The sequence below is a fragment of the Scardinius erythrophthalmus genome, assembly GCF_964197995.2.
Source record: "Scardinius erythrophthalmus genome assembly, chromosome: 5".
In the NCBI taxonomy this organism is placed as follows: Eukaryota; Metazoa; Chordata; class Actinopteri; order Cypriniformes; family Leuciscidae; genus Scardinius; species Scardinius erythrophthalmus.
In genome coordinates, this window is record NC_138225.1 from 897,067 (window position 1) to 912,143 (window position 15,077).

General features: G+C 37.1%; 1 protein-coding gene across 1 annotated transcript in view; it reads right to left on the reverse strand.

Annotated features, from left to right (window-relative positions):
* Positions 1-8,025: 8,025 nt before the first annotated feature.
* Positions 8,026-15,077, reverse strand: part of mbd2 (methyl-CpG binding domain protein 2) — a 47,945-nt gene continuing 40,893 nt past the window's right edge. Inside the window, exon 7 of the mRNA XM_081366530.1 lies at positions 8,026-8,505. The gene's annotated coding sequence lies outside the window, so the exon portion shown is untranslated. The remainder of the gene's footprint in view (positions 8,506-15,077) is intronic.

The window sequence follows — 15,077 nt, forward strand, 5'->3', positions numbered from 1 at the left end:
TTCTGCAGGTTTATAACAGTTTCTGCTGGTTTATGAGTTTCTGCAGGTTTATGACAGTTTCTGCTGGTTTATGACAGTTTCTGCTGGTTATGACAGTTTCCGCTGGTTTATAACAGTTTCTGCTGGTTTATGAGTTTCTGCAGGTTTATGACAGTTTCTGCAGGTTTATAACAGTTTCTGCAGGTTTATGACAGTTTCTGCTGGTTTATAACAGTTTCTGCTGGTTTATGACAGTTTCTGCTGGTTTATGACAGTTTCTGCAGGTTTATGACAGTTTCTGCTGGTTTATGACAGTTTCTGCAGGTTTATGACAGTTTCTGCAGGTTTATAACAGTTTCTGCTGGTTTATGACAGTTTCTGCTGGTTTATGAGTTTCTGCTGGTTTATAACAGTTTCTGCAGGTTTATAACAGTTTCTGCAGGTTTATGACAGTTTCTGCTGGTTTATGACAGTTTCTGCAGGTTTATGACATTTTTTGCTGGTTTATAACAGTTTCTGCAGGTTTATAACAGTTTCTGCAGGTTTATGACAGTTTCTGCTGGTTTACGGCAGTTTCTGCTGGTTTATGACAGTTTCTGCTGGTTTATAACAGTTTCTGCTGGTTTACGGCAGTTTCTGCAGGTTTATGACAGTTTCTGCAGGTTTATGACAGTTTCCGCTGGTTTATAACAGTTTCTGCAGGTTTATGACAGTTTCTGCTGGTTTATGACAGTTTCTGCTGGTTTACGACAGTTTCTGCAGGTTTATGACAGTTTCTAAAGGTTTATGAGTTTCTGCAGGTTTATAACAGTTTCTGCAGGTTTACGACAGTTTCTGCAGGTTTATAACAGTTTCTGCTGGTTTATAACAGTTTCTGCAGGTTTATGACAGTTTCTGCTGGTTTATAACAGTTTCTGCAGGTTTATGACAGTTTCTGCTGGTTTATAACAGTTTCTGCAGGTTTATGACAGTTTCTGCAGGTTTATAACAGTTTCTGCTGGTTTATAACAGTTTCTGCAGGTTTATAACAGTTTCTGCAGGTTTATGACAGTTTCTGCTGGTTTATAACAGTTTCTGCAGGTTTATAACAGTTTCTGCAGGTTTATGACAGTTTCTGCTGGTTTATGACAGTTTCTGCAGGTTTATGACAGTTTCTGCAGGTTTATGACAGTTTCTGCTGGTTTATGACAGTTTCCGCAGGTTTATGACAGTTTCTGCTTGTTTATGAGTTTCTGCTGGTTTATAACAGTTTCTGCAGGTTTATGACAGTTTCCGCTGGTTTACGACAGTTTCTGCTGGTTTACGACAGTTTCTGCTGGTTTACGGCAATTTCTGCTGGTTTATGACAGTTTCTGCTGGTTTACGGGAGTTTCTGCAGGTTTATGACAGTTTCTCTTGGTTTATAACAGTTTCTGCTGGTTTATGACAGTTTCTGCAGGTTTATGACAGTTTCCGCAGGGTTATGACAGTTTCTGCAGGTTTATGACAGTTTCCGCTGGTTTATAACAGTTTCTGCTGGTTTATGACAGTTTCTGCAGGTTTATGACAGTTTCCGCTGGTTTATAACAGTTTCTGCAGGTTTATGACAGTTTCCGCTGGTTTATAACAGTTTCTGCAGGTTTATGACAGTTTCTGCTGGTTTATGACAGTTTCTGCAGGTTTATAACAGTTTCTGCTGGTTTATGACAGTTTCCGCAGGTTTATGACAGTTTCTGCAGGTTTATAACAGTTTCTGCTGGTTTATGAGTTTCTGCAGGTTTATAACAGTTTCTGCTGGTTTATGACAGTTTCTGCTGGTTAATGACAGTTTCTGCAGGTTTATGACAGTTTCCGCTGGTTTATAACAGTTTCTGCTGGTTTATGACAGTTTCTGCTGGTTAATGACAGTTTCTGCAGGTTTATGACAGTTTCTGCAGGTTTATGACAGTTTCTGCTGGTTTATAACAGTTTCTGCCAGAGTCCTGCACGGGTCTGATTTTGTAAATCCGCACCCGCCCGTACCCGCAGTGTTTCAAACCGCATCCGACCCGTTATCCGTCAACAGCACTAATTAAAATCCGCACCCGACCCGACCCGCTTAAAATAGAACCGACATCCGACCCGAACCCGAAATAAAATCAGTTTAGCCAATCACATTATAGACACAATTACAAAAATGTTTATTGCCAGGTCATACAGAAGTTATAACGACAAGAATTAACACAAGGACAACTTCAGCCGAAGCTGTCAAAAGGCCGGTAACTTACAAGAAGAAAACTGAGCAGCCTACAACAGACGCGGCTACAACACTATCTGGCACGCAATATCGTTTAGCCTACATCTGACAATTTTGCGTTCAAACACGCCCTGCACACCACACATACTTAACAGTGTTAAATATGAAAAATACTGTTCGATAGAACTGCTTGCTTTGTTAACTTACCACAGTTATCTGCTTGCTTCCTCGGTGATGAAGTTCCACGGCTATCCAACACGAAACTGCATGCAGCAAAGCCTTTCACAATATTGTTTTCTTCAGATAACTCCTAATTTCTCCCACACACTGGACTTGACTTTTCATGACGTATTGTCGACAACTTTACAATCTCCACTAGCTATTATTCTTTTCTTCAACTCCTCAGCATCCATCTCGACGACTGCAAGCAGATCGCGCGCGCGCGGTTATGAGGATTTTTTTTTTTTAACTGAAAGTAGCCTAGGTAACGTTATAGATCCTGGGAGGGCGTGGCGCGTGGGCACAAATAAACTGATGTGTATTTCAAATTATTTTATCAACTTGAAATACAGGAATATTTTTGTAGATGTGTTCCTAAAAATATGCATATATTTTTTATACGTTTTACGTTTGCATGTGAGTGTTTTAAACCCTGTTTAGACCCGTGTTTCCCCCGTGTCCGACCCGACCCGCACCCGTATCCGACACAGTTGGATATTTTTCACCCGTTTGAGCAAAATACCCGAACCCGTGCAGGACTCTAGTTTCTGCAGGTTTATGACAGTTTCTGCTGGTTTATGACAGTTTCTGCAGGTTTATGACAGTTTCTGCAGGTTTATAACAGTTTTTGCAGGTTTATGACAGTTTCTGCTGGTTTATGACAGTTTCTGCAGGTTTATGACAGTTTCCTCTGGTTTATAACAGTTTCTGCAGGTTTATGACAGTTTCTGCAGGTTTATGACAGTTTCCGCTGGTTTATGACAGTTTCTGCAGGTTTATGACAGTTTCTGCAGGTTTATGACAGTTTCCGCTGGTTTATGAGTTTCTGCAGGTTTATAACAGTTTCTGCTGGTTTATGACAGTTTCTGCAGGTTTATGAAAGTTTCTGCTGGTTTATGACAGTTTCTGCTGGTTTATGACAGTTTCTGCTGGTTTATAACAGTTTCTGCAGGTTTATAACAGTTTCTGCTGGTTTATGACAGTTTCTGCTGGTTTATGAAAGTTTCTGCTGGTTTATGACAGTTTCCGCTGGTTTATAACAGTTTCTGCAGGTTTATAACAGTTTCTGCAGGTTTATGACAGTTTCTGCTGGTTTATGACAGTTTCTGCTGGTTTATGACAGTTTCTGCTGGTTTATAACAGTTTCTGCAGGTTTATAACAGTTTTTGCAGGTTTATGACAGTTTCTGCTGGTTTATGACAGTTTCTGCAGGTTTATGACAGTTTCCTCTGGTTTATAACAGTTTCTGCAGGTTTATGACAGTTTCTGCAGGTTTATGACAGTTTCCGCTGGTTTATAACAGTTTCTGCTGGTTTATGACAGTTTCTGCAGGTTTATGAAAGTTTCTGCTGGTTTATGACAGTTTCTGCTGGTTTATGACAGTTTCTGCAGGTTTATAACAGTTTCTGCAGGTTTATGACAGTTTCTGCTGGTTTATGACAGTTTCTGCAGGTTTATGACAGTTTCCTCTGGTTTATAACAGTTTCTGCAGGTTTATGACAGTTTCTGCAGGTTTATGACAGTTTCTGCTGGTTTATAACAGTTTCTGCTGGTTTATGACAGTTTCCCCTGGTTTATAACAGTTTCTGCAGGTTTATGACAGTTTCTGCAGGTTTATGACAGTTTCTGCTGGTTTATGACAGTTTCTGCAGGTTTATGACAGTTTCCTCTGGTTTATAACAGTTTCTGCAGGTTTATGACAGTTTCTGCAGGTTTATGACAGTTTCTGCTGGTTTATAACAGTTTCTGCTGGTTTATGACAGTTTCCGCTGGTTTATAACAGTTTCTGCTGGTTTATGACAGTTTCTGCAGGTTTATGACAGTTTCTGCAGGTTTATGACAGTTTCTGCTGGTTTATAACAGTTTCTGCTGGTTTATGACAGTTTCCTCTGGTTTATAACAGTTTCTGCAGGTTTATGACAGTTTCTGCAGGTTTATGACAGTTTCTGCAGGTTTATGACAGTTTCTGCAGGTTTATGACAGTTTCTGCTGGTTTATGACAGTTTCTGCAGGTTATGACAGTTTCTGCAGGTTTATAACAGTTTCTGCTGGTTTATGACAGTTTTCGCTGGTTTATAACAGTTTCTGCTGGTTTATGACAGTTTGTGCAGGTTTATGACAGTTTCTGCAGGTTTATGACAGTTTCTGCTGGTTTATAACAGTTTCTGCTGGTTTATGACAGTTTGTGCAGGTTTATGACAGTTTCTGCAGGTTTATGACAGTTTCTGCTGGTTTATAACAGTTTCTGCTGGTTTATGACAGTTTCCTCTGGTTTATGACAGTATCTGCAGGTTTATGACAGTTTCTGCAGGTTTATAACAGTTTCTGCAGATTTATGACAGTTTCTGCAGGTTTATGAGTTTCTGCTGGTTTATGATGGTGGTTTAGTTGAACAGAGGGCAAATTATTATTATAAATATTTCATATTTTAAACAACACAAATTATATGAATCAAATCCAGTTAATTTGTTTTACAACATAGCAATTTTTTGGGCAACACTTTACAATAAGGTTCATTAGTTAATGTATTAACTAACATGCACTAACCATGATCAATACATTTGTTAATAGTTAATAAAATTCCAGCTGTTTGTTCATGTTAGTTCACAGTGCATTAACTAATGTTAACAAATACAAACTTTGATTTTAATAATGTATTAGTAAATGTTGAAATTAATATTAACTAAGATTAATAAATGTAGTGGAAGTATTGTTCACTCTTAGCTCATATTAACTTAACAACTAATGAACGTTATTGTAAAGTTACCACATTTTTAATAACTTACAGTACTAAACACCATATATTTGTGCTCTTAAAATTCTTTCTAAAACATCATAATGATAGATCCTGATTTACATCCAAAAATGAATTTGTGCAAAAGAATATAAATTGCTAGTGAACATTATAAATATTAGAATGAATCTGAAATGATCTGCATTATAGAAAGTAAAAAATATTTGTTTAATGACTTGATGAAAGCTAGTATAAAGTGTAATGTGTATTTATGATTAATCTTTCACGATTCACTGTCAGAAGCCGCTGTTTTCTGCGACAGGAAATGATTGTGTGCCGTTTCTGATTGAACGTGTCATTTCCTGTAACGACAGGAAGCCATTAGCAGAGAGTGATGAGTGTTATGAGATCAAGCAAAAGCTCAGCGTTGATTTCATTCATCACCAGCGATCGCTCCAGACACGTTTGCATGTCAGACATCAGACCATCGACACATCATTAATATTCTCAGAAAATAAAGCGGCCTCGAGGAACAGAAGAATGAAGCATTAGAATCTCTGTTGTACACTACCAGTCATCAGTACAGGGTCAGGAAGATTTTTATGTTTTTAAAGAGTCTCCTCATCAAGGCCGCATTTATTTGATTAGAAATACAACAAAAACAGTAATATTATTAGAATGTAAATCATCTGTGTTCTATGTGAATATATAGTAAAGTGTAATTTATTCCTGTGATCAAAGCTGAATGTTCAGCATCATTACTCCAGTCTTCAGTGTCACATGATCCTCCAGAAATCACTCTAATATGAGGATTTGATGCTCAAGAAACATTTATGATTATTATCAGTGTTGAAAACAGTTTTTTATTGTTTTATTTCAGGATTCTTTGATGAATAGAAAGGTCAAAAGAACAGCATTTATCTGAACATTATAAATGTCTTTACTGTCACTTTTGATCAATTTAATGCATCCTTGATGAATAAAAGTATTGATTTCTTTTATTTATTTCCCACAAAACAAAAAAAAAAATTCTTACTCAAACTTTTGAACGGTAGAGTTTAATGTTACAAAAAATATATATTTTTTTCACCTTTCTATTCATCAAAGAATCCTGAAATAAAAATGTAAATAACAACACTGCTGTGTTTTCAACACTGATAATAATCATAAATGTTTCTTGATCATCAAATCCTCATATTAGAGTGATTTCTGAAGGATCATGTGACACTGAAGACTGGAGTAATGATGCTGAACATTCAGCTTTGATCACAGGAATAAATTACACTATTATATATTCACAGAAAACAGATGTCTTAAATTGGAATAATATTTCACAATATTAATGTTTTTCTTGTATTTTTAATAAATTAAATGCAGCCTTGATGAGCAGAAGAGACGTCTTTTAAAAACATTAAAAATCTTACAGATCCCAAACTTTTAACTGGTAGTGTAGATTGTGATCAACTGGGTCACTCTCAGGAGAAAACGCCCTCACACACACACACACACACACACACACACAGAAGCTGTTAGTCGTGAACGATGGACGATACACTCCACTGACCATGATGATGAACTTCTGTCTGTACAGGATCATAAAACCGCAGTTCTTCAGTCTTTTGTGGGAAGAAACACAAAAGCGTGTGAATGATCTATGGATCAGCTGTGGGCGTGTGACCTTTCCTGACCCCGCCCCTTTTCCACCGAAGTGACTGATTGGACAATCAACCGAAAACAAAACAAAAACGCTGCTGGCCAGGCCAATGATTAGTCTTGATTTATACGGGAAACCTGAGGTTGTTTTTCCAGTGTCGGGATGTTTTATAGCTGCTAAACGGAGGAAAAAAGAACAAACGGACAATCAGCTAAAGCGTTTTTTCTGAAACGGTGCAATGACAAGTTCATAATTAAATTATTGTGGTGAGATCGTTAAAAGCAGCTGGAAACGAGAGCCAGATGTGTGGGCCTTTCTTCTGTGTGTCTCTGAGTGAGTTCACGTAGTGTAACAGCGCAGCGCTTCTGGGTCGTACGTCAGAACGGAGGCTCGCTATTGGCCAGCATCACACGCATGACCAGCGTCTGCCAATAGTGAGCCTCCGTTCTGACACAGAAAGTATTCTCGCCGCTTGATAACCTTAACGTTGAGCCACTGTAGACACTCGGACTATTTTAACAATGTCTTTACCAACTTTCTGGGCCGGCAAGTTTCACTAACAGAGAAGCCTATGGAGGAGTGAGACAGCTCTCAGATTTACTCAGAAATATCTTCATTAGTGTTCTGAAGATGAGCGAGAGTCTGACGGGTTTGAACAACATGAGGGAGAGTGATTACTGACAGAACTTTCATTTTTGGGTGAACTAACCCTTTAATCATCACAGCAAATGAGATAAAGAGAGATTAAAGAACTGACCGGAAAGACATTATTCACTCGTATGAGAGACAGTCGCTACAATGTGACATGGCATCAATAATGCAAATCACTGGATTATAAACACTGCTATTTATAAATGAGCAGGAGTGTTAAAGCGTATGAAATGTAATTCATTACGATACTGTGATTTGTTCATTCATTCCTCCATAAAATCGGCTCCAGTCAGTCAGGCTACTAATCAGATGTGGCAGCGTTAATACGAACGTGTAATTATGAGTTCCAGACTAATTTCGTGCTTTGTAACTTTGAATCATTTCTTCAACAAATACAAGTGGCATTAAAAATAAGAGCATTTCATAAAGACATTAAACGCACATCACAGCATACTAGATACACAACCAAAGATCACAAGATATATAAGATATACTTCTTCAAACCACACTAAACATTTTAAAGCATCATCAGTTGTATGTTGTAGAGTAATTGAAGTAAAACATAAGAGCATATTTGTGAATATAATCATTTATTTCTCTAGAATGATGCAAGAAATTTACACATCTTTATCTCAAGGTATAAAATTTTTTCTTAAATAAGCAGTTTTTCATTCATACGTTTGTAAATGTATTAATTATTTGTTACAAACCCTGAAGAGAGCACATCCCGTATGACCAACAAAAACAAAAACAAAAGTAAAAATAATTTGCAATACGAATCCAGCGACGGTCACCTGAATTGACATGAGGAATTATTGCTCTGCTTTTGTCCATTAAAAAAAAAGCTGTATTTTCTGTCTAGTGACTTCTGTCTGACACATTGTTCTCAATTATATATAGATATGTACATCAAAATATATGCTCTAGTTGAAAAAGGCCTTGGTTGAAGCTATCTGTAATGGATTATGAACGTGTGCTTGGTTCAGCCGCTGTTGACGCAGACTGATGACATCATTTCCAGGACGTCCACGTGACTCCAGTGCACAAAGAAATCTGGAAAATAAACAATAATTCACCATCAATGAATGTGCGAAGTAAGTTAATAGATGCTCTATGCTTTTCTGAACAAAAATGGCAATTTTTCATGAGCAGTAGGTGGCGCTGTTCCCAGATTTGGTATGTACTCTCAGATTATGGAGCTTATGAAGTGCACCAAGTTTCATTTCAATAGATTAAAGTATAACTAAAATATAGCAGTTCATCTAATTTCAGGTCAACATCGTTAACTCCCCATGATCATAACTTTTGAACAGAAATTAATATCAAAATTCTGTCCACTGATCATCTTGGGTAAGATTTGCCAATTTGGGTAAGAATCTGACAAAATTTGGCGGAGAAAAAAAGAATACAGGATATTTCAAAATGGCGACTACTGTAATGGGTTAATGTAAAAGTCTTAATGTAATAGATTGGATGTGATCAGCATGATGAGAGGAATCAGGTGTACTAAGACTTTTGTTTCTAGAACAAAACATTTTTTGAACTGGTGGTGGCGCTATAGAGTTGGTCCTAGAGACCCTAAAAATGTCAGATTACTATTCAGGACTAAGTGTGCTCCAGTGCTCAAAGAAATAAATGTAAATTCAGCATCAATGAAAGTGCAATTCGTGTAAACTACGTTAATAGATGCTCTCTGATTGATTGATTGATTACAAATTGCGTTTGTCATGACCAGTAGGTGGCGCCGTTCTGAAATTTGGCATGTACCCTCAGATCATGATGCTGATGAAGTGCACCAAGTTTTGTTTCGATAGATTAAAAGTATTACCAAAATACAGCACTTTTGGGGTCGACATTGTTAAATTCACATGATCATAACTTATGAACACAAAAGAATATTGAAATTCTGTTCAGAATTTTGCCCAGTAATCATCTGAGCCAATTTGGGTAAGAATATGACAACATTTTAAGGAGTAGTAGCAGGGAAAGGGAATACATTATATTTCAAAGAAATCGGAAAAATACATGTTAATTCAGCATCAGTGAATGTGCAAGTTAATAGATGCTCTCTGATTTGAAGTTCTGAACAAAAATAGCCATTTTTCATGAGCAGTAGGTGGCGCTGTTCCCAAAGTTGGCATGTACCCTCAGATCATGGCGTTAAAACGAGATTCACACAGATCGATAACGGCTGTTATATGAAATACACTCGAGACGAACGAGTGAAACGGGAGAGACACAGACGGAGATGAGGGTCAAATGAAGCTGAACTGCATCTATAAAAACTCCATCAACAAAATATACTCAGTGTAAAGCCAAATATACACTATATAGGAAATCTTGGCTCGGTGAATGTTTATTTCTTCGCAAAAGTGTGACTATATTATCGCCCAGCTCTTTATTTAAAGTTACATAGTATACAAGCATCTCCAACTTTATCTACAAACAGTAAAGTCTCTTAAAGTGATTAATACTACACACACACATATATATAAATCTTAACTATGATTGTTTGTATCGTCTCAAAATGTAAATTTATTATCATCCAACTGTAATCTGATAAATGTGACTAAGGCATGAAGATATTATATACAATAACATCATGATTTTCTGTAAAGCTGCTTTGAACACACACACACACACACACACACATATTCGCATTTACAGTAACACTCTTTTCAAATCGTGTGTTTTATCGTTCATCACAGTGAAATAAATAGACCCACCACTGTAAACATGATTTCTACTTTATGGCTTTAATTCATTCTGTACAGCAAGCTGCCATATTCAATTATAAATAAATGGTATTAAAACACTTTTATCTCTGTTTGAATGTTTTCCGCAGTAATTTCGTCTGATAAAGGGAACATATTTACAAGCACAATTAAACCTAATCATCATAAAATGTGTTTTTAATCACATCAGAAAACACAAATCATGCACACGCAGAGAAAATGCAACGTGTAAATGTACATAAATATCAATGCTTTTAGGTTTTAATGCGGGTCCATCACAGAGGCGTGCTCAATCAGTCCGCGAGCCGCGCGGGTAATTAGCATCTTCATTAGCAGAAGCTTTTCACTTACGCCGAGATTTCAGGATAAAGGGGGTAATTAACACAAACTGCCCTACAATTTAAGAGTTTGTGTGAAGCATTAATTACACACTCACGGCACAACAAACAGAGCGCTGCGGGGTTGAAAACCGCTGGTATAATATTATAAAGCTGCGAGTTTGGTCGATCAGTAACCTTAGCTTGCACGTTTTATGCTTTCAGTCTCGTTATTATCATGTAGAAACCAAGTGTGCAGCAAACGTCCTGAAAAGGTTTTTGAAATGTCTATAAGATGCCAATAAGATTTTACCGGACCCTTCACATGTGTTGTGTGTGTGCCGATGAACTCTGGGAGATCCAGGGTCCAGTTATGCAAGCATAATCGCTACAAACGTTCCTTTGTTCCATTGTCGACAAAACTGGTTAATAAGAACTCCAGTAACACAACTGCATGTATTGTTGGCGGATTAGCGGTAATATAACTATAGGAGTTGCATGCTTTTTAGGTAATTTATGAACTAAAAGTGTTCATCTTTTTATTTTCTTTATTTAAGAATAGTGTTTTTATTTAGTTTAGGGAAGAATGTTTAATGTGGAATGAATATTAATGCTTGAATGATGGATGTTTTTGGTGGGTTGATGTTGCAGCAGTTTTCTCATCTCTCATCTAACACAAGTTTCTCCTACGGGAGACGATAAGAAGTAGCTTGACCTTGAAAAGTGATCTCGATCGCCCCCTGGTGGCCGGCTGCAGTATAGCTCATAAACCCCGCCCTCTCCATGTAATCCAATGGGACGCGAGCCAAACTAAATATCCAATTACATTTTCTGAAGATGGTTTCTGTCATTTTAGGAAGTTCTCATCACGCTGACGTATGATCAAGTGTTCGTTTTTACAATAAGTTTGGTTTTAGTTAGTTATTCGATGCTATGAAACCAGGGTGTGGTGTAATGATTGACAGCTGTGCAAACGATGAGTGTGGGCGGGACTTCGGGCTCCACATGATGTCATCGCAAATACCGTTTCTGGGATATTTTGGCTTCATTTTTCTACCTTGGAAGGAAGTGGTAGATGGTAGAATGTGTCAATACAGACTTTAAACACAGGTTTTTGAAACACACTTGCTAAATAGTAATAATAGTAATTTAAAGTCCCCCTGTAGTGAATCATTTCACCCCTTAAAACTCATCTTTAATCACCAAAACGACATTTAAACGATTTTTCTTAAAAAAAAAAAAAAAATCATGCCTTAAATACATAAACTAAACACAAATCTCTCGAAGTGGCATTTCAAACATAAAAAAAACTACTTTCAAACAAGTTTATCTTGACAAACTCTGCTTTAGTAAAATATACAGTTATATGAATTTCTAGGTAACACTGAACAATAACATCCTATTAACTAATTTAGTTAATGCATTAACTAACAATAACCAATACATGTTTCACAGTACGTATTAATCTCTGTTAGCATAAGTTGATCAAAATTGTTCATTGTTAGTTCAGGTCCATTAAACAATATTAACAGATACTATAACTTTTGATTGAAAAAAATGCATTGGTAAATGTTGAGATTAACATTAAGATGCATTAATATTGTTCATGTTAACAGATGAGACCTTACTGTAACGAGTTAGAGAGATTTGGCGTGTGAAACGACTCTGAATCCTCGAACACGCGTGTCTAAACATGTTGTAATTAGAAGTCAGCGAATGAAGCGACGCTCTGCCAGCAATTAACTGATAAAACATTAATATCAGAGCAATTATGTGAAAGAATGATAGTGTTCCATTTTATGGTCTGAACGAGAAGAAATGCAAAAATGCAACTAATTCAAGAAGAAATAAATGATGAAAAGATGAAAAGATTCACAATAAATGACTGAAATCCCAACGCCAGGGTAATTTAGTATCGCTGAGACACTATTAGAGCTGTTTATATAGATTTATTTTCATCTTAGTTCAAATAGAAATTTAGTTGTTTTTGTCATTTCCTTAGTTTGAGTTATTTTAGTACATCAATGTGAAAAGGAGAAATAATAATGCCTTTTTTTCCATTAGTAACACTTTTTAATACCAAAATTCACGAGCATGAACTGATAAAACGTCACGCCTTAAAAGTATAAATATGAACATTATCCGAGGGTAGTTGAGACACATTTCATTTCAGTAGTTTTTGTCTTTTATGAGTTTGTACTTTTTAAATACGTCTGTATAGTTGAATTAAATTAAATGGTGAAATTAACAAACTAATATGAATAAATGCTTTAGAAGTATGTTCTTGGATAGTTCATGTTATCCTTATTGTAAAGTGTCACCTTTTAACTTTATTTCAGTCAGCATACAGGCCTGTTATATTTCAAGTTAGTTTTTTATAGCTTTGTTAATTATAATAACTCAGTCAGTAATAAATGAAGGAGAAACGCCGCGTCCACACACACACACGACAGCGAGGGAGTGTGTGCAAACTCGTTTAAATGAGAGGAAACATCCTCTCGACAGACTCGTTTATCATGTGACCCGCCTGTGGAACTCATGCAAATGCTATTGGTTTCTGCGCGCTGGCTAATTTGTATTTAAATTGTGTTTCGTGTCGGGAAGCTGAAGCTCTTCTGCATTCACATCAGAATCCGCTCGTAAACAAACCCAATCCCACGGAGACTTCAACAACTCTTCAACGTCTACTCTGAAAACATGGAGACTAGCAGACGTGTAACATTCCACTGAGCTTCACCTGTGCATCCATCTGGGAATATACACATGACATCATGAGCTCATTAACATATGACCGCCCACATGCAGCCAATCATAGAAGAGGTCAGCTGCATGCATATATAAACGTCTTAAAGGTACAGTAGCAAAAACAGCCTGACTGTAAAGGTCAGAGACAGTGGAAATGTTCTTGGTGCAAGAAACCTAACTAACACTATATCTCAGTGACATGAAATGTGACTTTTGTTACATTATCTGTCTAAACACACACACATAAATAATAATAAATAATAATAAAAAAAATTGTCTTCGGATCCCACATTAAAAATGAATGGGAAAGTTGAAAAAATAAGATTTTTTTATGTGTCATTTGTCAATAAAATCCATAAATCCCACATCACACACACACACAATCAGACTAAGTCTAGTCTTTTAGTGGCAACTTATGTGGCATTTTTGCAAATTTATGCAACATTACTGCAAAAAAGGCTGTTCAAAAGAATTACAAACTTTGTCCAAACACTCCTTTTAATGTATTTTATAAATGTTTAAATGTATATATTCTCAAAAAAATAGCACAAAAGTTATGCACAGAGCATTTGGCCATTTCCAGAGAAATGAATGGATGTCTATGGGCCTCTGCTGGACATATACGGTCTCTTCTAGAGCTGCAGTTCCTACATGTTTTTCTCTAACCTGCAGATGGCAGAACTCTGCCTCTCACACCGAGATCAATATCTTATATTTTAAAACTTATATTTAGTTTAGACGATAACTTTCAATAACTTATATTTAGTTTAGATCTTCATTAAAGTATTTTATTTTCATGAAAATGTAATATTTCATATGCAAGGTAATGGAGTAGTTGATTAATCATGTGGTAAATATGTGGATAAATAAATAAATAAATAAATAAATAAATATATATATACATACACATAGTGGGGAGAACCAGTATTTGATACACTGCCGATTTTGCAGGTTTTCCCACTTACAAAGCATGTAGAAGTCTGTAATTTTGATCATAGGTACTCTTCAACTGTGAGTGACGGAATCTAAAACAAAAATCCAGGAAATCACATTGTATGATTTTTAAGTAATTAATTTGCATTTTATTGCATGACATAAGAATTTGATAAATCAGAAAAGCAGAACTTAATATTAGGTACAGAAACCTTTGTTTGCAATTACAGAGATCATCCGTTTCCTGTAGTTCTTGACCAGGTTTGCACACACTGCAGTGATTCTGGCCGACTCCTCCATACAGACCTTCTCCAGATCCTTCAGGTTTCGGGACTGTCGCTGGGCAATACGGGCTTCCAGCTCCTCCAGAGATTTTCTATTGGGTTCAGGTCTGGAGACTGGCTAGGCCACTCCAGGACCTTGAGATGCTTCTTACGGAGCCACTCCTTAGTTGCCCTGGCTGTGTGTTTCGGGTCATTGTCCTGCTGGAAGACCCAGCCACGACTCATCCTCAATGCTCTAACTGAGGGAAGGAGGTTGTTGGCCAAGATCTCGCGATACACGGCCCCATCCATCCTCTCCTCATTACCGTGCAGTCGTCCTGTCCCCTTTGCAGAAGAGCACCCCCAAAGAATGATGTTTCCACCTCCATGCTTCACGGTTGTGATGGTGTTCTTGGGGTGGTACTCATCCTTCTTCCTCCAAACACGGCGAGTGGAGTTTAGACCAAAAAGCTCTATTTTTGTCTCATCAGACCACATGACCTTCTCCCATTCCTCCTCTGGATCATCAGATGGTCATTGGCAAACTTCAGACGGGTCTGGACGTTGGCTTGAGAAGGGGGACCTTGCGTGCGCTGCAGGATTTTAATCCATGACGGCGTAGTGTGTTACTA